The sequence below is a fragment of the Rousettus aegyptiacus genome, unplaced genomic scaffold, assembly GCF_014176215.1.
Source record: "Rousettus aegyptiacus isolate mRouAeg1 unplaced genomic scaffold, mRouAeg1.p scaffold_m13_p_18, whole genome shotgun sequence".
In the NCBI taxonomy this organism is placed as follows: Eukaryota; Metazoa; Chordata; class Mammalia; order Chiroptera; family Pteropodidae; genus Rousettus; species Rousettus aegyptiacus.
In genome coordinates, this window is record NW_023416293.1 from 13,887,417 (window position 1) to 13,910,744 (window position 23,328).

Below are 23,328 nucleotides of genomic sequence, written 5' to 3' on the forward strand. Positions count from 1 at the left end.
TCTAATATCTGTTGGGAAACAGTGCCCGGATAAAAGGGACAAACAGGAACCCCACACCTGACGACCAGAGAAACACCCGGGTTTCAAGCACCCATTTTCCTCCGCGGGGCCCGCAGCTGCAGGGCCGGGCGCTGTGTGCTCCGCCTGCCCGCGCCGAGTGGGCTGATGTAAATAGGAAGCGATGAGGAAAATCAATTTGTAACAGGAAGAGATAGGAAACCCAGGAAGACACTTGATAGATATTCAGCTCTGCGGAAAGGAGGAAGTGGCGTGTTGAACTTGTTATTTTGAGTTGTTAAGCGGAAACGGGATACAAGAGAGAAGGCGCAGCTAGAATGCATCTCGTTGCATAGCAACCGGAGGGTGGAAGCCACTGCGCGGAGCCGGGACCATCTGCAGGATGCTGGGGAGAGGCGCTTGTTTACAGCAAAGAACGACAACGAGGTGATTACAGTAAGTCTGCACAGAATATAGGACGTTCCATACTCCCTCTAAAAAGCACACTTGGCGGCACCGAAAATGCTCCCATCGATATTTAAATGTGATTCAGAGGCGACCTTCACACGCGAAACGCAACGCGGCCACCACCGCCCACGACTCGTACCGCTCTCCTCAGTCGGGATGAAGCGCTTGCCTCGGAATTTTCCAGAAGGGCTTGGAGGCGGGGAGGTCGGCGCTGTGGGTAGCGTTTGTGGGCTTTCCCTTGAGTGGGGCGACAGGCCGGGGCTGCCGACTGCTCGGAGCTTCCGGTGAAAACCCCCCAGCTCTTCCAAGGACAGCCCCCCAGCCCACAGGGGGTGCTGTCTGGATTCTCTGTGGCTAAAACTTGGAGAATTTCAGTAAATCACAGTTTAGGGAGTAAATGAGTGGTCGGTCAGCTGGCTTGGAGACCATCAAGGGGCGGGGTGGTCCGTGGGGGGGGGGGGAGTTCGGCTCCATCGATGATGGACCCTCTGTCCCTCCGAGGACATCACCCACAAATACTGTCCAAATGCTTATGCGATAAAAGCTCACGTTTGTTTCCGACTTTATAAAACACCGTGCATCTTGTGATCTGAGCCCCGACCCTCAGGGGCGAGAGATACTGGGGGGTGAGGGCGAAACGCCGCGTGTCTGAGTGTTGAACAGTCGCCCGGCCCTGCCTCCCCGGGCCCGACCTCCTCCAGCCTCTTCGTGCGGCAGAACCGCCCCCGCCCCGCCCCCATCGCACACGAAGACATCCCGAAACCAAATCGTAACCTTAGGGTTTACAAAACTCACCTCCGGCATAATCCCAAGGTGGTCGGATAACCAAAGCATACATAAAAACATGTTTAAAGCCATCGCCATAGCGACTATCCCAGGCTATACCTTCGCATAACACTTCCGGCTTCATATAAACACAGGGTTTACCTCCCAACCCTTTCCCCACGCCCCACGCATGAAAGCGAAAGTAAAAAATAAATAGAAAAGGCGTAAGGGATTTTATTTTAGGCAACTAAAGAGAATTGAGAAAGGGCAACAGCAGCGAGACATCAGCAGAATTAAAGCCAAACGGCAGGAAAACACAGAACGATCCAAAATGCACCTCCGTAGCGAGAGAAGAATCAGCTGCGGCCTAGTCGCACCACGGGGCCCCCCGCACACCCCGGCGACGACCGGGCCGGCGCGGACTGCAGCTGCACACGACACGCATGGACCCAGCGACCGCCCGACCGGGCAGACAGAGCCACCCGCTGTGCAGAGTCCGTTCCCGCTGATGCCGCGCGCAGAGGGGGAGCCGGCTGAAACGTGCTCCTCGGAGAAGCGCCCGTGGGCTGTGAAAACACCCACAAAAGCAAGGAAGGGGTTGCTGTTAAAGGGGAAGGTAACAAAACCACGTACATCAGACGTGCACGGACTTCTCTGGGGCCAGCAGTGGCCTCTCAATGCCCCGACTGGTAATTTAGCTGCCGTCACGTTAAAACCATTTGCCAGACAACACGGGGAATACCTTAGATTCCTCCCGACAGGTGTGTGCTGTATCACTGTTTAAAGGCCAAAAGCCAAACAGACACGCACGAGTGATGACAGATGCGACAGACCAGAGCACACCGCGGCAGTGCATTCAGAATCATGAAAAAACAGAGACACTCTTCCAGTGCAGAGTTCTATACCCAGCCGAACATCCGTCGGGCGTGAAGGGAGCATAAAGACGTTTCGCACACTCCAGGTGTTGGCGAGGTGGCCCCTTCCCCTTCCTCAGAGAGCCACTAGTATTTCAAAAACAAAGCAAACAGAAACCACCGTGACAACCACGGGGAAAATCGGCATTTCTCCAAAACATTAACTGGTCCACCAGTGAAAAGCAGGAATGACCGTAAACATCGAAACACCAAATTTAAATATAACCGATACTGTGATATATCCCAATTGGAAAAACTGAAATGCACTCATGACATCTGTTTCAATTTCCAATTGCTGGTGAAGCAAATGACCACAAACTAGGCGGCTTGAGTAAAAAAGAATTTCGTGACTTACAGTTCTGAGGGTCAGGAGTTCACCGGATGAAACGCAAGGCGTACAGCAGGTCTGCATTCTTCCCTGGAGGTTCTAGGGGGAGGGGGAAAAAAAGACGTTTTCTGACCTTTTCCCGCTTCTAGACGCTGCCCCATCCCTCCAGCTTCAGCGCCAGTAGCGGCCAGCAGCTCTCTCTCCCGCGCATCACCGACATGGAAGCACCCGGCCCCCTCCTCCACAGCTCAATGATTGCACTGGGCCCACCTGGCTAGGTTACTCTCATCTCAAAGCAGCTGGTCAGCAGCTGTGACCCCATCTCGTACCTGATCGACTCTCCACTAACAAGGTATCCCAGTGGCTGGGGATTAGGGTGTGAGCATCTTCGGGGGCATTCTGCCTATCGCAGCATGTGAAACTGGAACTCGAGCATGTTATTTTGAAGTAGAGAAGCAAGCCCCAAAGAACTGACTGGGAATGTTGAAAATGGCGGCATCTACGGAAAAACACTTGGGAGCGGCGAGGGAGGGAGCGAGGGGTTTCATCATAAGAGTTGTAACACTATCGGATTTGATAAATTATGTACGGAATTACTTTCACAGAATACAAAACAAAAATTTTGTAAATGTTGCATTTCTAACTGGTTTACTTTCTAGAGAAGGTCAGTAAACATTGCAGATAGCGGTTTCATTTTTCTTTTAGTTACGTGGAAGTTTTATTTCCACGTTAGAGCTGCGAAAACCTATCAGACACTCGAAGCTTCCCAGTACGGCCTCAGGACACCACAGGGCTCTGTCCCTCCTGCCCATCCAGCCTGCTCGTCTACTCAGTGGCCCCACACACTCCGCCATGCCCAGAGCCACTGAGTTTGCTCCCACTAGGGCATCTGCACATGCTCTTTCCTGGCAAGTCCGTGAAGCACAGGAAGAGGGTCTTGGGAACCTCGAACTGTAGCCCATCAGTCAGAAGCCCAGGACTTAACGCTCGGCATCTGATGATGCTGAGGGACCTGGGCACCAGGGAGAACAGTGTCTGGAGATCTCGGGAGGTGTCAGGTAGGAACCAAGTTCGCACCCGGCAGCCAGGGGCCCGGGGTTACACTCTAACCCTCCAGAGCGAGTCGCTCACGGCCCTTTCTGCTGCATTCCCTCTCCCCCGCCCTCCACAGGCAGACAATGGCAGATGCTTCTAGTTCCACTTAGTCATGACATTGAGTGCTTTAAAGGCGTCGGCTACACATACACCAGCGAGTCATCTGAACCCACCCCACGACAGGGCCGACAGCTACCAGGTACGGAGTCCGCCTCGGACCACGTTCAACAGTTCAGAAAGCAGTGGACGTAGGAGCAGAGAGGCTACAGCACACCCTCAGACATAAATACACGAGTGGAACTCGAGCCACAACGTGCATGCTCGCCTTTTAATTGCACGGTGCCCTTCGACTGAAAGCCCCCGAGGTATCTCGTTCCCCTGGAAAATCCCGACCGATTCTTCCAGTCCCAGCTCCGAGTCCGCCCCTTCCGAGGCGGGTTCCTCGGCCGGCGTCAGCGACCCGCGGCGCCCTGCTTCAGTCGCAGGGCTCAAACATTGCACCATCACCTGTTCCCGTCTCTCTCCGCCCAGGCTTTGAACTCATCCAGACCGGAACATGTCATTTATTTATTTAAACCCAGAACCTGAGTATAAAGATTAACACACACCCCATCCTGTCTGATCTCGGAAGCTAAGCAGGGGCGGGCCCGGTGAGTACTCGGATGGGGGAGAGCGCCTAGGAAGACCAGGTGCTGTAGGCATGAAAAACAAGAAAAAGAAAGGGATCGTAAGCTGACAAGATCTTTGCAATCTGTAAGGTCAACCAAGAGTTGCCTCGCCTAAAAAAAAAAAAATTATTACGCAGTGGTCACAGAAGGTGCTCAATAGTTTTAATTACACCTCTGGTCCTTTGTACCTGGTCCATTGTCTGATAACTTGGAATAAATTCATACAAGAAGGAAAGAACGAAGTTAGGGGTTAGCTATACAACTCACTGCCTGGGTCCTCTCTCCTTTTATGGAAGAAAATGTAAGATTCTGTGCTGTAAAGACTGGAATGAAAATTTGGAACAGGCCCCAGCCTGACAGTAAAGTTTCCAGGTAAGCACCTCTGATAATATTTCACATGTTAAATCTTCTGAGTATTTGAAGACAATAGAAGGATGTTTCTTGCTTTGTCTGATAATAAAATTGTTCTAATGCATCCTGGCATTCTTTTAAATGTATTGAAAGCTGATGAAATGGAGATTGTAGATTTAGACATTGGAGAAAGGCCTTGAATTTCAGCCAGAGGACTCTCGAGAGAAATAAAGGTGTTCGATACTGAAAGGCAGGTAGGAAAACATACTGGACATTCAAGAACTATTTGAAGGTCCATCGCTGACTTCACTGTTGGAGGGCTAAACTGTCTTCACAGCAGCTCCCCGGGTTCTGGTTCATGACAGCGTCATGTTAAAGCCACTGTTGACAGTCATGGTGTCATGAATGACTGCACTGGTGCCACCTGAGACGTGGATTGCAAATAACTTATTACAAATCATAAAGTGCTAACACTGACAAATGATATTTTAGATATAAAATTACTATAGATTTAAGCTAGTCCTTAACAATACATTATTATTATTGTTATTATTGTTTTTTTCTTTTCTGAGCTAGAAATGTGAGGTTATAGTTTCAGATAATTCTGTAGGGAATAAATGTAAACTGCCATCCATCTTGTCTGTAATGTGGTCCATAATTAATAAGTGACACGAGCTTTAATGGGAATTATGAATCAGTTCAATGTTTCATTTCTTTACAGATTGGGGGTAAGGAGATTTTTCAAAACTTGAGTATGCATGGTACGCCTACACGTATTGATTAACATGTGTTAGAACAGAAAAAATAAGCGCTTCTAAATTCTAAACTGCCTATCGATTAATAGTGTGAAGAGCTAAAGTCCACACCTCCTTGAGCAACACTCTAAACCCGACCCCTAATGTTTTAGGGTTAGAAGGAGAATCATCTGGATGGAGGGTGTCTAAACTCAGTTAAAGATAAGAGCTGCTGATGCTGAAAATTTCCCCTTCTCTTCTAAGAGGTAGGAGATGTGTGGTCTTGCTTCAGCAGTTAAATATCATTGTGAGTAGAAACTTCATGTTTATAGAGATGCTTGATAGGCCGATGTCTCTCTAAACAGTCTCCACTCCACTGGGGGTGGGAGGCAAGGTCAAAAAAGTTGATACCTTGGGAAGGTTTTTTTTGTTGTTGGAGGGGAATTTCACTCTTGTTTTTCAGTAATGACATTTTGAAGTTTTTGTGCAATTAAAAGATCACAGTTATTATTTCAGAAATTTTCCCTTCTCATTTTTGTGGGTCTTGACCTGTGGCCTCGTCAATCTTTGTTGTCTTTGCTGCCTTGATATTGTTAGTCATCTTCACTCATCCCTCTCTTTTTGAACTGTCTTTCCTGCTCTTAGTCCAAATTTAACATCCTCGAGCCCAGGTTATATCTCTCTACTCTTTGTTTTTCGATCACCTCGCCTTTCTGTGTGTCTTTTTGCCCTGTAAACCCTGTACCTTCTCTGATATCCTTGAGGTCAACGCTGAGATTCAAGTAGCCAGAGATAATGAGTTTTAAATGTCAAATGTCCCGAGGAAAAGAGCACTTTAAAGATGAATTCTGACTCAGACGTTTCTTTCCTTGGTATATATCTATTGTCATTTTTTAAAAGGTTATAATTCCATTGAGTAAGAAACCTACTTTAATCCGCAAGAGATGTCCTATTCTACACAGAGGTCACCAAGCTTTAGGAAACATTAGATGTAACTATATGCTTTTGAGAACACAAGAAATGTATTCAATTAAAACAAATTTTCTACACTTTCTGATTGCTACTTAATATGTATTGATGTTTTAGCTAAAATTTCACCATAAAACACCCAGCTTCCTTTCTTACTGAAAAAGCAGGCACTTATCAACCACCTACTATATACTCGACATTGCACAAAGCACTGGGATATATATATAGTCTTGGAACTGTACTTGAACCTTTATAAAATAAACTGGGAATTGGTCAATTATTTTAATATCGTTTGATAGAATATTTTCTTTTATTTAGGATGTTGCATCAATACTTAGGTCAGTAGGTAATTTTCTTATTTTATTCTTTTTATTGTTCTGTTTTATAAATTTTATTTAAATAATGTGAAAGATTGTCTTCTCTTTGCTCCTTGACAGTTGACAAAGACTTAAGAGTTACCTATTCTTTCAAGTTTAGGTGGAATTACTGTCAGTGAATTCTGTTGTAATTTCTATTGTGGTTATATCCTCCATGTACGGTGTTTGCTTTGTGGTCGTTAAAATTTTTCAGAATATTTTATTTGTTGGCTTTATATTTAACATCTCCCCTAATGCTTTGTAACTTTTTTCCTTCTCATAATCGTTGAATACAAACAAACAAACAAACAAACAAACAATAAATAAATAGTGAATTACCCTGCCCCGGGCTTTGTATTGAAACCTGATCGCCTTCGGTGCCTTCCAGGGCGTCGGAAGAACGACTCTCTTTCAGAACCCAGGCCATGTGCCCAGCACCCAGGGAGGCGGACCTCGGAGACCCTTTGGGGAAAGAACAGGTGCGCCGTGGAGACGCCGCCGACCCAGTGTGGGAGACCTGGCGCTGCCTCGGCGTCCCGCTCGCTGGGTCAGCGGGGCTTTGATGGGTGAGGACACGTGAGCGTAAACTCTGGTGGCTGCGCCGGACCTGCCACTCGGGAGCTCCGGCGTCGACGCGACGGGCTTCAGCACCAGGGCCCATGGACAGCGAGCCGTCCTCCTGCGAAAGGGCTCCGCGTCCAACTTCCGGCCGCGTCCCGCTCGGTTCCGTGCGCGCGCACGTGTGCGGGGCACTTTGGTTCCGGGGGCAGCTGGAATTCCAAGTTCTCTCCTCTGCCTAACCTTGAGCACCGTGACTGCGACTTGGGTCGCTTGTCTCTGGAAAGTGGCTGAGCATCTCGTCAAACCGGCCAGGACGTTGAGCTGGTTCTGCGGTGACACCATGGCCGGGTTAAAGGTTGGGGGGCCCCGCTTTGCCCCGATGCCACCTGACCGTGAGGCTTGCAGAAAAGACGCAAGGGGCGCCTGGGCAGCAGAAGGTGGCCGCCCCGGCATCCCAGAGACAGACGCCGCTTCTCCCGCAGCTACTCGGAGGTGACAGAGCCCGGAAATGGACAGAGTGACCCGGATTCTTACACTCCTCCTCCCCCAACTCCCAAATCACGCATCTCGGCCGACTCTGCTTGGGCTTTGAGGTTTTGCCAGGAGATGGAGGTCACGCAGCCCCTGTTTACCTGATGTACAGTGTCAGTATGAACTACGGGCAGAGCGAGAAAGAAACTGCGACAGACAACTGCACGTTGACAAACTGGAGGGGCTAAGCTGTCCCAGACGGGGTCCCGAATGGCCACAGTGGGGACAGCCCCACAGGGAGGGCTCTGGCAGCCTTGGGGGCCAGGTTAGGGGAGTAGCCTCAGAGCCGGGCCTGTGTAATTTGTTCTAATTTGTTGTGAGTCCAAGGTCAAGTAAATAAATAATGGGCACTAACCCGCATTATTTGGAGCCATTTAAAACGACCGTCTCCTTCGGCATGCCTGCCAATCACCCACAATGCAGACATGACCTGACACTTTGCTGTTGGAAGGGACGCATTTGGGACAGAGTGTGTGGAAGCACCTGCCCCTGTCCCCAGAGCTCCCTGCATTAATGCCAGCTCTGAAACACTGAGGGCATTTAACCGAAAGAGGCTGGTACAGTCACTAGCCGCGTGCTTGATCCACCTCTGTCCCCGACCTGCGTGTCTGTCACATGTCACCAGCAGTTGCACCAGAGTGACCAGCCTGAGCCCAGTGAATGGTTGAAGTCTCCTCCCAAATCTTTTCTTGGACAATGCAAATGTATTCATTACCGTCGTTCGCATCTGGAGCTGAGCAGGCAACGCTGATGTTGCTGCAATGAACCCTGTGCCTCAGGCTCAAAGCCGGTGACCTGAGGCCTGAGGGACCTCTCGCAAGCCTGTGCACAGGGACCTCGCTGGCCCCAAAGCCTGCGGGAGAAGTTGGGAGCTGTTCAAAACTTCAGGTTAATTCCTAACAGAAGACAAGCCAAGCTGACCTGTATTCACTGCCCCAGGGAACTGTGCCTGCTGCTCTCTCTACAAGGACAGCGAGAGTCTCCATATTCTTTAGACAAAGTTCTTACAGTTTTCTCGGGGTCTCCGGTTGTACGTTTATTAATCACTTCGCAGGAATGGAGCTTGCTTTGTACCGACGCTTTCCTTAATATCAACAGTAGGCTGACAAAGCAGTGACCCAAAAGGTCACAGACTGTCTCTGTGTTGAAAAATTAAAAAGTGGGAAAAAAATCATTCGATGATTTAGAAAAGTGGCCAAAGCGATGTTATTCACCTGGAGGTTTAGAAATGTTATGTTCGCTTCTCCCGCGGGAACGCGGGGCTCAGAGAGCCGTCTTCGTTTTGGCCGCTGCCTTTCAGTTGGGCAAACACTCGTAACCGCCTGCCCAGCTGCAGCAGTCGTCCCGGGCACGGCGAGGCTGGAGAGGAGGAATCTGAAGGCTAATCGGCGCAGTGGGTGGGGCTGGCGCTGCGGTCGGCAGGTGGCTGGTCCGTCGCTTGTTTTCATTTTGTCTTATTCCTCAAGGGGTTCAAGACAAGACTCCTCAATGGTATCCTCTCTGCTCTGCCGCTTCCCTCCCTTCTCTCTCATACCCACCATCGGAACGGCTGTCATCGAGCGAATGTCTGACGCGATACAGTCACTTAATGCAGAAAAGCACGTATCTGAAGTTTTGACACAAATGACAACTAGAAGTTAAGCGACATAAGCAGCGTCGTTGGCTCCCAGAGCGTGTGTGCAGGAGTCAGGCCCGGGTCGCCTCCACCGCGGTTCTCTCTGCTTCGCCTTTTTCTTGCTCTCAACTCAGATCCATGACAACTCGCTTCACGGACAAGGAGTCATCGGAGGTTGGGACGCTTGAAACAACGCTGAAGAAAAGAGGACAACTCCCACCATCCCCCGCACTGCCGCGATTGTCACGCCCCGCTAGACCCTCGAGTGTCAGATTCTTGAATCCCGCTGTGTCCCTAATGCACAGAAACAAAATTTTTGTGCCCCTGTTTTCAGTTCATGAAGAACTTTTACACGTCTAACATGGTTCACCTTTGATGCAAATGAGAGAAATGTTAGCCAAGAAACAGTTGTTTACAAACTGAAATTTGTAAGAAACTGTTTAATAACTATTATAAGATTTTCTCCTACCCTGGCAAGATTGCCAGATTTAGCAGATAAAAATATAAGATACCTATTTAAATTTGAATTTCAGACAAATAATCAATGCTTTATTTAGTATAAATATGTCCATGTGATATTTGGGGCATATTACATAAGAAAAAAGTACTTGCCGATGTGAAATTTAAATTTAACGGGACATCCTGCATTTTCCCTGACAACCCTATTGGTACGAAGTAACCTAAAATTTGTCTTCTAGCCAGGCTTTCCAGCTGAAACTCTGAGCCTCGAACTGAGTTGGAGGAGGAGACACTGAGGTCGCACTCACCGCAGGCGGACATGGCCTTTCGAAAAATGTACGGCCAGTGGCATCCTCCCAGCCCAGGCCTGGGCAAGCCCAACCGCCACTGGTAAGTCAGCAGGCCGGTCCCTCCCCGTGTGACCTACAGAACGAGCCTTATCATAAATACCACGCATGAAAAGCTGCAACAGTGTCATTTCCGAGCTGAAGGTCATCTACGTCCTTTCCAGGTTATCACAGTGGTGATTTTCTCTTCCTAGAACCTGGCTGTTCAGAGAAGATATTTCATAAATGTTTGCTCACAGGGCTCACGACTGACCGATACAGACAAGCAAAGGGCAGGTCATTTCTTAGAGATAAAACCAGACTAAGCCCACAATATTTAGGATTAGGGTATCTTCTCGACGTCACAATATGAAACAGGGGGGTCTTGTTATTTGTTATGCCATGGTGGTTTTTGGGAATCTGAAAACTGTGGCTATTTCTGACTGAGTTATTTGAAAATCCAAGTGTAAAAACAATTTAATCGTATCCGTCTCTAATTGTCTCAATTCTTGGAAGTTCCTCTATGCTTGCTATGACTCAGGAGGAACGGACGGTGACCAACAAACAGAAAAGCCCTTAGCATGAACTTGGCCCGCGTTAGGGCCTATGAGAGATAAAAAAGGTAAAACCACGATCCTCACCCCTGCGGACCCTCGGCCACCGTCTGACAGAGACTCGGACTGCAAACAGAAACCACGAGCTGCGAATCAGTCTGCTCGGTGCCCAGGGAGAGAAGGAAGGCGTGATGAGGCCACAGAGAGGGGACGTTTCATCAGGGTTTCCAGAGCAGTCGTTCCAGGGTCTCAGGAAGTGGGAGAGAATGCACCGGGCAGGTCTGGAGGGAAAACACAAATTCCAGACGTGCTCTGGTAAAAAGCGTTCTGAGCTCATATTTATCTTGTTGCAGATCAAGTTTTCACCGACTCCATCATTTTATCACTATTTTTTTAAAAACCTGTCGATGATTATGTGCGATTTGTAAACGGTCTGACTTTCGTCGCCCCCTGTTCAGACTCTGTTGTCCGACTTCCCCTTCGACTCTTGTCCTTCCATCGTCCGCACCCCTCACCACGCCTCTTCGACAAAAACTGTCACGCCTGCCGTTTGTGAACATATGTCATGACCTCTTGGGTCTCTTCCGGATCTCTTGTCCTTATCGACTACCGAGGGTCCCAATACCTGTGCCTGGAAGTGTCCGGGCCACACCCGCTTGTCCTTTCCTGTTCATCAGCCGCGTCTGGACTTACCCTGGGCACTCTCTGATGTAGATGTCACCGTGGGCTGCCTCGTGGCTGCCACTGCCAGCTCAGGCTATTTTTTGAGAATTCATAGGGATAAGTGTACATTATCCTCTCTTAGGGCAAATGGCACTTCAGCTTGAGCAAGTTTAATGTCCGTATAAAAATCAGAAATGCTACAAATTGAGGCATATAGACTCATCTCTCATCCCTGCTTCAGGCTCTGTCTGCCAACTGCGTCCCGTCCCCGCTGCTAACCTGCGTCTGACCACTTTCAATCTAGAAAGCTCATTCTCCGCGGAATACTCGAATCAGAACTAATTACAGCAATAACTGAAATGGCCCTGCGGATGCGGGCGCTGCACGCCGAGGAGAGTCGCTGGCTCGCTCGGCCGCGGCGCGCGGCGGCCGCTAATGCGCTGGGCCCGGCTGCCCTGCGGACGCACTTCAGAAAACCGCAGCCTGCCGCCCAAGCCCGGAGAGAGAGAGTCAGGTGCGTCCCCGCGGGAAGATGTTTTAAAACAATCCAGTAATAGCGGCCCGAGAGGCCCATCTCCGGGCGGATGTCGGCTGGGGGCTGGGGCAGTGCTGGCTTCTGCTCACGAGCGGCCCTCGCTTTCCTTCGCTCCGGGAAAGCGGCCGGGGACGGTGCCCAGGGCAAGAGGGGGTGCTGGGCCCTGGGGTGCTCCAGCCGTCACCGGGCGGACAGCGATGGGCCAGGCCTTGCCGCGCCCTCCCTCGCTCTCCCTCAGGGATAAACGCGTGGCTCTTGCCCTCGGAAAAGAAAACGAAATTTTAAAAAGCTTAATTCTGCATGGCGTCGCCAAAGCATAAAAGTGACCAACCAGCTTGGGGCTGAGCTGATTGCGTGGAAACAGGAGGGAACGTGGGGACAAACGGGCAACGACAGAGCGAGGCCCCCACAGCACGCGCCCCGCGCCCCGCGCGTCTCCCGTGGGAACGGCAGTCCTCCTGCGCGCTCCGCGGGCCCGGCCCGGCTCGCCCCGCGCCGCGCACTCGCGCCTCACCGCGCCGTCCCCTCCACGCCCCGCAGGGCAGGGGCAGTGCGAGCCGCGCCGGGCGAGGGCGCGCCCCCGCTGCGACAGCTGCAGGCCGTGCGGTCACTCGCGCACGCCGCTGAGCAGCGCGCGTGGGGCCGTGACAGCGACGAGTCCCTGCCGCGCGGTCACGCGCCCCTGAGAACCGGGCTTCGCGGGCGGGGGAGGAGGGGCTACCGGTTCCGTCGGCGCCGCTGGGAAGTGACGGTGACCTCGGGCCGGACTGACCCTTTGTCCACGTCGGAAGAAGCTAACGACAAAATAGTGGCCTTAGAGCACCCAAAGCTGGGGCGCGTCACGCTGCCGCCGGAGGGTGTTGCCGCACGCGAGCCTCGCGCCCACATGCAGTGACCGCTGTCGCTCGCTGCCCCCGTTCACGGAGACGAGCGCCTGGGGAGCCGAGGTGACATCGAGGGCTCTGGAAGGCGCTGCCCAGGGGCTGGGTCAGTCTCGGACCCAGCAGGAGACCCCGCGCCCCACTCACCAAGGTCGCCCTTGGGCCTGCCGGCCAGTGAGAAGCCTGGTCAGCAGAGACCCCCCGCAGGAGCTGTGACCCCCCGGACGAGGGACGCAGCCAGGGACGAGGGACGGAGGGAGGACACCCCAACCCCTCTTTCCTCTACTCGCCAGCAGGAGCCGCCCATCGACCAAACCCAGCGGCGAGCCGAGCCGGGCGGGGAGCCCTGTGCGCAGGTCTCGGGCCCAGCGGCAGGCGGCGGCTCTGAGGCGAGGGCAGTGCCCAGGCTCCGTTTCCTGTGAGCCTGGGGGCGCGGGGTCTTGACCCCACCGGCGATGCCCTGGGGGACGCTGTGTGCTTCTATCCTCCCCAGGGGGCACAGTTCTCACCAAGAGAGGGCGGGCACATTCACCCCCAGCGGCCCATTGCTTTAAGCATTTCCAGGTACCATTACCTCCCGCCTCTCCGTAAAAGCCAAGAATTCTCGCTTAGACCCCAGGAGGCTGCTTATTTCCGTCCTACGCAGAATGGCTGCTGTGAGAGGTGACATTTTTTTCCCAAGAGAGTAATGAAAGCTCTCGTTTTCTTCCTTTTACAAATCAGGTGAGCGACGTGCTTACTCTGACCGGCGATGGTTTTTTGGCTGCCGCGAGCCCTGGGAATATCGATCAGCTGAAAATAGCCGGACGCTTTTGTCTCTCGAATTTGCTTACTGCAGCCCTTCTCCCGGGGCGGCGTGCGAGGACCAGCCATTTTGTTATCATGATAAATTATCCTCCCCGGTAGGTCACTCTTTTTTACCTAAAGTCACAATTGGCTCCTTCCTTTAGGTCACAACCTGATTTTTCAGGGCGACAGATTTATTGCTTGCTTTGTGCTCCAAAAAACAAATAGGCAACATCGCTCAAAGCACAGTGCTGTCACGGTGACTCTGAGACCCAGCGTTGGCGTTCCTGTTTCGCTGTGGTGGGGGGAGGGGTATTTCCGTCACTCTGGCTGGGGGGGGGCGGGTAGGGGGGGAGCTGGCTGAAACGGAGCTGCTAGTTCAAGCAACTGACGAGCAGGTGTTGGTTGGCATGGGCTTGGGGCTCTTCTTCTGAAGAGCAGACAGCTGCTTCTGACCTCCCAAGCAAGCCTCTCCTCTGATGGCGCTTTGTCCTCGGCCATCATGAAAACCCAAGTCTCCCGTAACATGTCCCCAAACCCCGAGGATGGAGGTGCGGTGGTGCCACGGTCAGGAGAGGTCTTGTAGCGGGGCCGCCACAGTGGGATGCTCGCGAGCACCCACACCAGGTCGCCACGCTGCCTTCCCGCTGGGCGGCTGCAAACCTTCCGCCCGGCGGCCGCCGGCAACACACTGCACACCCCTGAGCGGGTTCTCCCGAGGGAGCCCGGCGCTGGGCACGCGGGTCTCTAACCCCGGCTAGTCCTCGACGCAGTCCAGGGTCTTCGGATTTGCCCTTTGTTGGGAGTCGCTCCACTCGCTCACCCAAGTTCATCCCCGACAACGCCACGGCCACCAGAGGGGGCTTCTCCAGACCCTCCTCTCCTGGCTCATCCATACCTGGAGAGTGACGGAAATCTCTGCTCAGGCCTCGGGTCCATAAGGGCGTGGCGCGTTAGCGCACGGGACCGCGACACCGAGCAGCAAACGCACCGGTAACGAGCGAGTGAAAGATGGGCGCGCGTTTCTTGGCGGACGAGACCCGTGAGGCAACACTGCAAAGGGAAGAGTCGCGGTTCATAGACAGGATTTTGTTGGAATAGAGAGGAAGCGACAAGGCAAAGCGCTATCTCGCTCTGTCGTGAGCGGCAGCATGGGAGGCCGGTGGCAAAGCCTGGCAGAGGTGACCGGCGTGCAAGCTTTTCCCTCCCCCGTCGCCGCTGGGGCCTTGAGGAGGGAAGACGCTTCGTGACTGACGCCGGCGTCTACGCGTGTGGCCCCGGCAGCTCAGTGAGCGGAGCGCTGAAACCCCAGTCAAACCGTCTGCGATGCCACAAAAACCAAAACAGCGTGAGCAAAAATGTAAATGGTTATTCACCGTCGGGATGAATTGAGCTAACGATGCGATGGGAGCAGACGTGCGTGGACGGATCCGCGCTCCCACCCTTATTCTGGGGCGTGTTTTCTGCCCCCTCTTGCTAAGCATTTATTAAACTCCAGCTGTGAGCCAGGCTCTGTGCTGGCTCGGATACAACCAACGGGACCGACAAAGGTTCAGTTCTTGGGGACTTACCACCTATGGGAAAGGACGAGGGAGGGGTGACAGATACTTAAGTATAACTGATGGGCTAAGGAGGAGGAGAAAATGGAGTCGTATAAATGCTCAGTGAAAACCACAAAGGTCAGAAAAAGAGCGACAAAGGAACACAGTGCGAGGACAACGAGCGAAACGATCGCGAGGAGGGTGGATGTCAAGGCCACGACTGTGGCAGCCACCTCGAACGTCGGTGGTCTGGACGCACCAGCGAAAAGAAGCCACGTCAGAGCGGACCCCAGGAAGAGGCTGCCGCGGTCCTCGGACAGCGTCGTTTTGTTCCGACGCGAGTGGGCGAGATGCCCCAGAAGCCTAACCCCGCTCATGTCCATTAGCCGAGGGGCAGCTGGTTCGTTAAGCACCGTTTTGCTTCAAGTCCCAGAGCCTGCGAGCAGGGTCAAGTGAGAACCCACCAGAAACCAGCTTCACACGTGACGACACATGTACTGCAGACTAAAATAATGCTCAAAATTGGGATTCCAAAGGAAATCTAACCTCCAAGAAAGCAATAAATTTTATCTGCTCCTGATTTGCTGAATTTTCACCCATAATTTGAATACAAAGAAGGACAAATATATTCTCTAACTGTCCAGCTCATTTGTCCTTTGACAGCAAACGTGGAAGAGTCTGTGGCGGTCCCCTTCTAGGCCATTGTCCCTGAGGGAGAAAACCTCATGGTGGAGTCGGAAGAAAGATATTTTTCAGATTCTTCTACCTTTATTTATTTTACTGGGGGCTCTTTACATATTGGGCATGATTGAAGGTGCTCGTAATCTAATATGTAAAGGAAACAACACAGAACAAAACTCTGCCCTCCCTGGACGCGCGCGACACCCTCCGACTCTGATCCTCGGGACAACCCGTGAAAGGCCAGCGAAAGCCGGGCTGTCCCCACGGCTAGTCCCCGAGCGGGAAACAAGCCAGCTGTGAAACAAAGCTTTCTGGCTTTTCGTCCTTGTGTTAGGTTCCGTCTTTAACGACTCCATGAAGACCGCGACCCAGGGAGGACCTTCGCCAGCCTTCTAGAGCTGGGATGCGCCAAGCATCCTGGAGGACCCAGGTCTCAGGAGCCACCCCTCTCTGGGGGGCTCGCTGGAAGAAGTGGCCGGGACCTGAGGTTTCTAGTGGAAAGGGAAGAATCGCTACGTGGTCCCATCTACCGTCCCCGTGGCCACACCTGTGGACATGTGCAGCGGCGTGGCCAGTGTTGGTGCTCACACTCGCACACTCAAGGGACATCCAGACAAGCTGCCGGGCGGCCCGGCCCCATGGAAGCTCCCCGCCCACCTTCTGCGATGAGATTGCCACACCGGCAGGGTCACCGTGCGGAAGGCCAGGCCCCTGACCTGCAAGGACTCCGGCTACTGTTGCGTCCAGCCCCCTCCCCAGCTACCGGCCCGCCACACCTGCCCACGTGGACGGGCAGGGGACTGGAGCAGTGACAGGAAGCACAGTGGCGTCCACAGCCATGCCTCCTGGGCCCCAAGTCCTCTGCCTGAATCCTGTTCCCCCGCGGGTAACTTGGCTAGCCCGGGAGGGATGTGCCCACCTTCTGATATAACTTGTCACTCTGAAATGACCTTAACTAGCCACCTTTTTCTCTCCCGCTGACCACAGGCTCCATGAGGACAAACGCCAAACAGTCTAGTTCGCCACTGTGGACCTGTCACACAGAGCCCAGGACTCGGACAGTCCCAGAGCAAAGGCTCGACCTGAACGACCCAGGTGGTGGCTCAGACCCAGAGTCCAAACATCCTTGTTTCAATTGCTGCATTTAATGGGCTAAATCCCTCATCAGCAAGTCAAAAGCAGGGATGTGACAATTCACCAGAGAATTCAGGTGCAGAAACCCCACCTGGGCCTCAAATATCCATTTCAAGAGAAAGTGAATCTTTCCATTCCTTGGGCTGTGGACGTGGCATTCATGTGTAAATCTGGCCATAAACACCTCCTTTTCTGCAGAAAGGAAGCTCTGGCGTTCTCCTCTCTAGACAAGTAAGGAGTTTCAGGCTGGTAACACTCTAAGGAATTGGGGAGCAGTGTGCACACGGCTTTTGTTTTCCACTCTTTACTTGGATAGGAATTGAAAGGAGGATGGTTCCGGACTCACCTGGGAGACCCATCTGCTCTGCACCCCATTTCCCTAGGTTTTTTGAATGACAAACCTTAGCTAATAATAGGCAAAGTTTCTTCCACCTCTAAATGTTACAGGCTTTTCTATAATCCTGGGACGATTCACGAGCAAGATTCTTTTCCTTTTAGTGTTAAGGGGAAAGGCATGGTTGTTGTTTTTAACCATCGTCTTAAAACCTATTTCCTGATCTGTTGAATTTTGTTCACAACCAAGTGTTGAAGATTTCTGTACGCAGAGATTTTCCCGAAAGGGCTTCAGTCATCATTCACACATCACATGCTGCAATTAGAGTCAAATGGCTAGTATTTATTCTCATTGCACTTACTATGCGTTTCGAAGTGTCTCACCTTCGCTGTCACTTAGCCCCCACTTCGACTGTGTGAAGCAGGTAGTAAGACCATCATTTCTGCTTTACAGGTGAAGAGACTGAGGCACACGGGTTAATGACCTTGCTTCAAGGCACAGAGCTGTGACCCCCACGGGACACGAGAGCTGCTATGCACAGGGCACCAGAGGTCATGGGCTTCCTCGCCATGCTGTATCATCTGGGTGAGTTTTTCCAAACCCCGAATGGAGAAAGATGATATAGGTGTTTTTGTGCTTTTTTTTTTTAACTTGTTATCAAATGTTTTAACATGTAGATTCATCTATTTAAAAATGAAAACTGCTCAGAAAACAGCACATCATTTAAAAGGCAAATAAAATCTAGAGGGAACACTGGCGACATTCGTGACAGACGAGCTAACACCCTTTTTATATAGAGCTCATTAAATTAGAAAAATACCAATGCCAGAAAAGAACAGACAAAAGACAGGAATGCTCGGTGCAGAGGGGATAAATGCAAACCGCAAACAAAATTTGAAAATAGCGTCAAACTCTTGGCTACCAAAGAAATACAAACTGATACTAAATCTTTTTTTTTTTTTTTTTTTTTTTTGCCTATAAAATGTGTGGGTTTTTACACTGATACTTTTACTAAGGAAGCTCATGGGAATACAAACTGGCACAACCTTTCTTGAAAAATATTTTTCAAAGTATGTGGAACAGCAAAAGTAATGTGTAGAAAAGTATTGATAATCGTGAAAATCTTGATAATTGTTGAAACTGAATGACAAGTATATGGGCGGTTTCACTGTAGCAGACTCGACTTTTGTGTTTGTTTGATTTTTTTCACGTTGAAAATATCTTCTAGAAAAAATTTTAATTTGTAATTTTTATGCAACAACTCAGAAAGTTTGTGTACAAGATTGTTCATCTTGACTTCATATGTAACAGGCAGCGTGTCCTGGGCGCCGTGGAGCCTGTCACCTTCCTGTGGCCCGGCACGTGCTGCCGCTGGGGGCCCAGGACGTCCCTCTGCACCGCCTGGGCCAGCGCGGCACGCGGGAACCCCCGAGCCCGGGGCTGGGAGCCTGTCGCTGGCTCGCCCAGTCTGACACCAACGCAGGTGATTCGCCGACAGCAGGACTTGGCGATCGGGGACCCATCTGATTGAGGGGACATATCTTAAGGCGTGTTTGAAGGTGACAGCCCAAATAATAGAAATATCACTTTCTGGAACTGCCGAGTCAGATGACATCTGAGGATGTGGTTTCACAGAGCGGAGGTGAGATTTCAAATCATAGATGAAAAATCAAATGCTTCACATAGCTCTCCCCACCAAGTATCCATTTAAAAATCTTTACCTGTGTTATTTCAAATCGAATTTTAAAATGAGCCTAGGTCTACTCACTCATCCATGTGTGTGTGTGTGTGTGTGTGCGTGCCTGTGTGTGTGTGTGTTTAATAGACTGGGGAAGCAGTGTTAAGTTCACAGCAAAATTAAGTGACAGGGACAGGAATTTCCCATAAGCCCCCTGAACCCCCATTATCAACAGCCTCCCCCTTATCGACACTTCCACCAGGGGGCGCCTTCGCCACTGCCGATGACCCTGCACCCACATGCCATCGTCGCCCCCGGAGCTGGCATTAGGGCTCCCCCGCGCTGTGCGGTCTCCAGGTTTGGCCACTGAGCGCTCACTCGGTCACTGTCCCGTCATTTGGCTCCAATTGATGTATTTATTCTGGGTTTTGCTGCAGGTTGACTTTGCCCTAGCTGAACTGTGAACAGCTAAACCCTGAGGGCCCTGCCACCCCCTGGAAGGACGCAGTGTCCCCACACAGAGGCACAGCTGAGGGGACTCCATCACCTGTCTGGCTGCACGGCGTCCACACGAGCCCAGAACATTCCCCCACAAGACGAGCCGGTGTGGCCCCAGGATCATGAAGTCCATCTCTTTGCTCCTCAACTGAACTAAGACAGAACCGCAAACCCGGACACCCTGGGCTCCCCCGGCGCATCCGGGGTTCTCTGAGCAAAGCTTCTGATCAGGAACCTCCGTGGACGATTAGATGGCCCACGGCTATCCGGGCCAGCCCACAGGCTCCCCGCATTCCTTCACAGCCAGGGGTCAGACTCGACAGGCCCATGGCTAGCACTGGGGACAAGTCTCCTGGAACCAACCCCCTCCCCCACCGAGTGCCTTGATGAGAGCCAGCTCCTGGTCCTTCCAGAAAATAAAGTCCTTTTTAATGTTTCTGTACAAACAAATACATTTTTGGCATAATCTCTCCTGGAGTTCTGTACATGTGGGAACCATTACAGCATAAAGTGGAGAAAGGCGTGTTTGTACGATGAGGATAAACTGTCTCGTCGACATAAGGCTACTTTCTGCCTAAAAGCTGTTTTGGTGCCGTCGTAAGAAGGCACCCCCTTTCTTTTCCAAGTCTGCTCCTTAAAGGAAAAGAAAATATGCTTGGTGATCATTAGCCTGTTTTATTTTATTTACTAAGATAAGATTTTATAGCTTCCAAGTAAGAATAAACTCTTATGCACTACCCACAATTACCTGGTGACATAGAATGCGGTGACCCAGTTTCTTTAAAAAGTCCGGACTCTCCCAAGACAGTGAAAATTCCTGGACAGCACTTGCCCCAGTGACCTCGGGGAAATGGTCAATCATGGCCCCTTACTAATTGACAGTCATACAACGGAAGGTAATGTGCAGAAAACAAGTTATTACAAGACACTGGAAAAGGGAAGGTTGTTTGTAAATGGTGTTGGGAGAAGCGGATAACTCTGAGACAGGAAAAGGGAGGACAAACAGTTCCTAGGACGTCGGGTTGATGCTCTACCTGCCACGGTGTCTCCAAAACCAGCGCGCTGACTCGGAACACGCGCGACGCACTCGTTAGATGAAGGAAGGAGGGCGGCAAGGCGGGAGAAGGCGCTTCCCCTGCCCCCCCCCGGCCCTGCTTGCTCCCCAGAACAAGGGCCCGACGGAGCCACAAACACCAGCTTGAATCAGAAAATTCCATCACGAACTCGAACTTCAGTTTGACAAGGACAAACAAAGCTATGCCACAGCACTGTTTATGAAAGGACATTTCAGGAAAAAAACACATCCCTCTGAGTGACCCCTGGGACAGCCAGCTAACCCAGAATTTCCACTCGGCGCAATCTTGCCGTGGCCCGCATGCAGAGATGTCCCCAAGCTTCACAGTCCTCCGGCCGGCAAAGTCACAGCGTCCCAGTGCCAACCTCGGTTGGACTGCGAGAGCGAGACCGTGGCGCTCGGGTCCGCCTGACGTGTCGCGAATGGTTCACTGAGTTCAGACTACAGCGGTGGAGGGGGGTGGGGCGCAGATGCGAAACCAGCAGGTGAATGGGCTCCTGGGGGACGGCCGCCTCAAGGGACCCGCCGCGCACGGCCTGGGACCAACCGCAGTCGGTACGGGCCAGTGGCAACCTTCATGCTCCGGGCGCCCTACAGGCTCTCGATCACATTCCTCTTCTCCTTCGTGAAGGAGTCCGCAGGAGCCGTCCACGTAACGCTCTCAGCCCGCCCGCCGTGGCTCTGTGGCGTGAAAGTCACAGATCACCGCGCGGCGAGGACAGCTCGCGGGAATCTAAGACCCGTCGTCACCGCTAGCGAGAGTTCCACTGAGAACCACCGTGCGGGGGGCTTCCTAGTCCGACGCAGGCCCGGCGAGGCGGGTGTCACTGTCCCCATGAACGGATGAGGGAGCTGAAGTGAGCGAAGAAGTGGGCCCGAGAGCCACCGCGCGTGACCGGGTTAGGAGTTGACACTAGACGCTGGGACTCAACACCCCGCGCTCTGTCCATAGCCTGACGTCATAAAGGAAAGGTTACGGACGCGCGAGTGGCAGCTGGTGCCCAGGCCGCGGCCGGCGCAGACTGTGCGAAGGGTAGGAGTTCCGCCACCGTGCTTGCCGCGGGGACCAGGCACCTGTCCTCCCCACTCCGTCCCTCGTTCAGGTGGCGGCTCCTTTGAGCTGTTCTGCTGAACGGAGTCAAGCTCTTTGGGAGCCACCGAGCGGTCCTCTTCATCCCCATCGGTGGTCGGCATGAAGACAAAGCCACGAGGTTCACAGGAGGCTGCTTTGTCCTCCGTGTGCCCGCGGAAAGGGCGTGGCGTGAGCAGCGACCTTCGGCGCCTGGGTCCGCCGCCCGCACCATCTCATCGAGCGCTGGCCTCCGCGCTCGCGGCTCCTCGCAAGCGGCCTGAACAAGGCCAGGGGCGCCTGCTCAATGGCGTGAGCCCCTTCGCCTCGCCTGAAATCATTAAAATTGCTTCGGCACTCGGCCATTCCCGATCGCCGTGTTTTCTGGAAAAGGGCCTCGTTTTCATATTGTTGCTCAATTAAAAAGAGCAGAAAAAATGTATTATGACTCTCAGGGGGCAGGACTTGTCACTCCCTTCCGGCTCCTTCCACTTGAAATACAATGTATCTTTTTTTGGCTGTGACTTTCCAGAGGCCCACCAGGGGGGACCCTGAAAATAGACCCCGAACATCAAACTGTGCTTTAATGGCCATTAAGTACAGACATGGCGGGGGCGGGGAGGGGGTCACTCAGTAAATACAAGGCATTGCCACCGTTTCATTTCATTCTCAGCCAAACTGACTCGAGAAAGACTGATGTTCTTCCCCGGAACACGGCGATCCGACGGGGCCCCGTCCAGGCGGAGCCTCTGCTAGGCGGGGGGCGACCGGACCATCAGCTCCCAGCTCCAAAGCACCTCATTCGACCTGAATGCTCCCCCCTTTTTCCTCTGAACGACCAGTGGAAGCCTATTTGATTCTCATCTTATAAAAGAATTCGCTTAAAGGTGGTTTGAAAGTTAATGGTTAAACCCGTTGTTTGTGGTTTCCTGATACAGGTCGCAACAGTAGCAAAGCCCTCAGACACCAGGCACATAGAGAGCAGCCGAGGGGTTCGCGGGGTTCGAGGGGTTCGGGACCTGACCTACGGCACATCAAACCAGAGGAACAAACAATGTGTCCGATTGATTTAAAAACCAGTCCGGCCGCCGGCTCCCATTGTGCCGTCAGCCCCAGACCTCGCCCCGAAGTAAACCCCGAGGTCGAAGCCCATCTCCCGACTCAGCCTCCGCGGACAGACCCCCATTCGGCCAATGCTCGGTCACAGTCGAGGACCCAGAAAGGTCTGTGCGCACGGTCGTGCCATGGACGGAGAAATCACGGAGGCCGGATCGAGACTCCCCGCCCGACCCCACGCTGAGCACTTCCGCTCCAGCCAGCGCTCGTCCAGTGACGGCGACGGCCAGATGCTGGCCCTGCAGTGAACGGGACCCCCTGAGAGGCGCGAGGCGGGAATACACGTTCCGGGCAGCAACTTTTATTTCCCGAGCTAGCATTACATCTAAGGTCTCTCAACACCGGTGCCGGGCCCTCGCTTTGAAGTTCATAGTTAATATGATGGTGGTTCAATCACATTCCGATTGTGTCGGCCATGTGACCGTGAACCCTTTAAAAAACAGAAAAGAATAGTAATGATAAAATTAAACACCAGCTAGTTTTCAACGTGATAAAAATCTTTAAATTCCAAGATAGTATTCAAGTGCTTTAACACACACACACACACACACACACACACACACACGTACACATGTGAGTCTCTACCTGTAGAATTATGTTTTAAGCTTAGATGAAGAGAGTAAAATCTTTAATGTACATTGAGTTG

At 52.2% G+C, this 23,328-nt stretch overlaps 1 long non-coding RNA gene across 1 annotated transcript; it reads left to right on the forward strand.

The window, feature by feature from the left end:
* The first annotated feature begins 4,185 nt into the window (after positions 1-4,185).
* LOC107513640 lies at positions 4,186-23,085 on the forward strand. The gene is made up of 6 exons (XR_001597595.2): positions 4,186-4,607; positions 10,051-10,201; positions 13,494-13,672; positions 16,766-17,831; positions 18,558-18,888; positions 19,362-23,085. It is a non-coding gene; the product is annotated as an uncharacterized LOC107513640 (long non-coding RNA).
* The last annotated feature ends 243 nt before the right edge of the window (positions 23,086-23,328 follow it).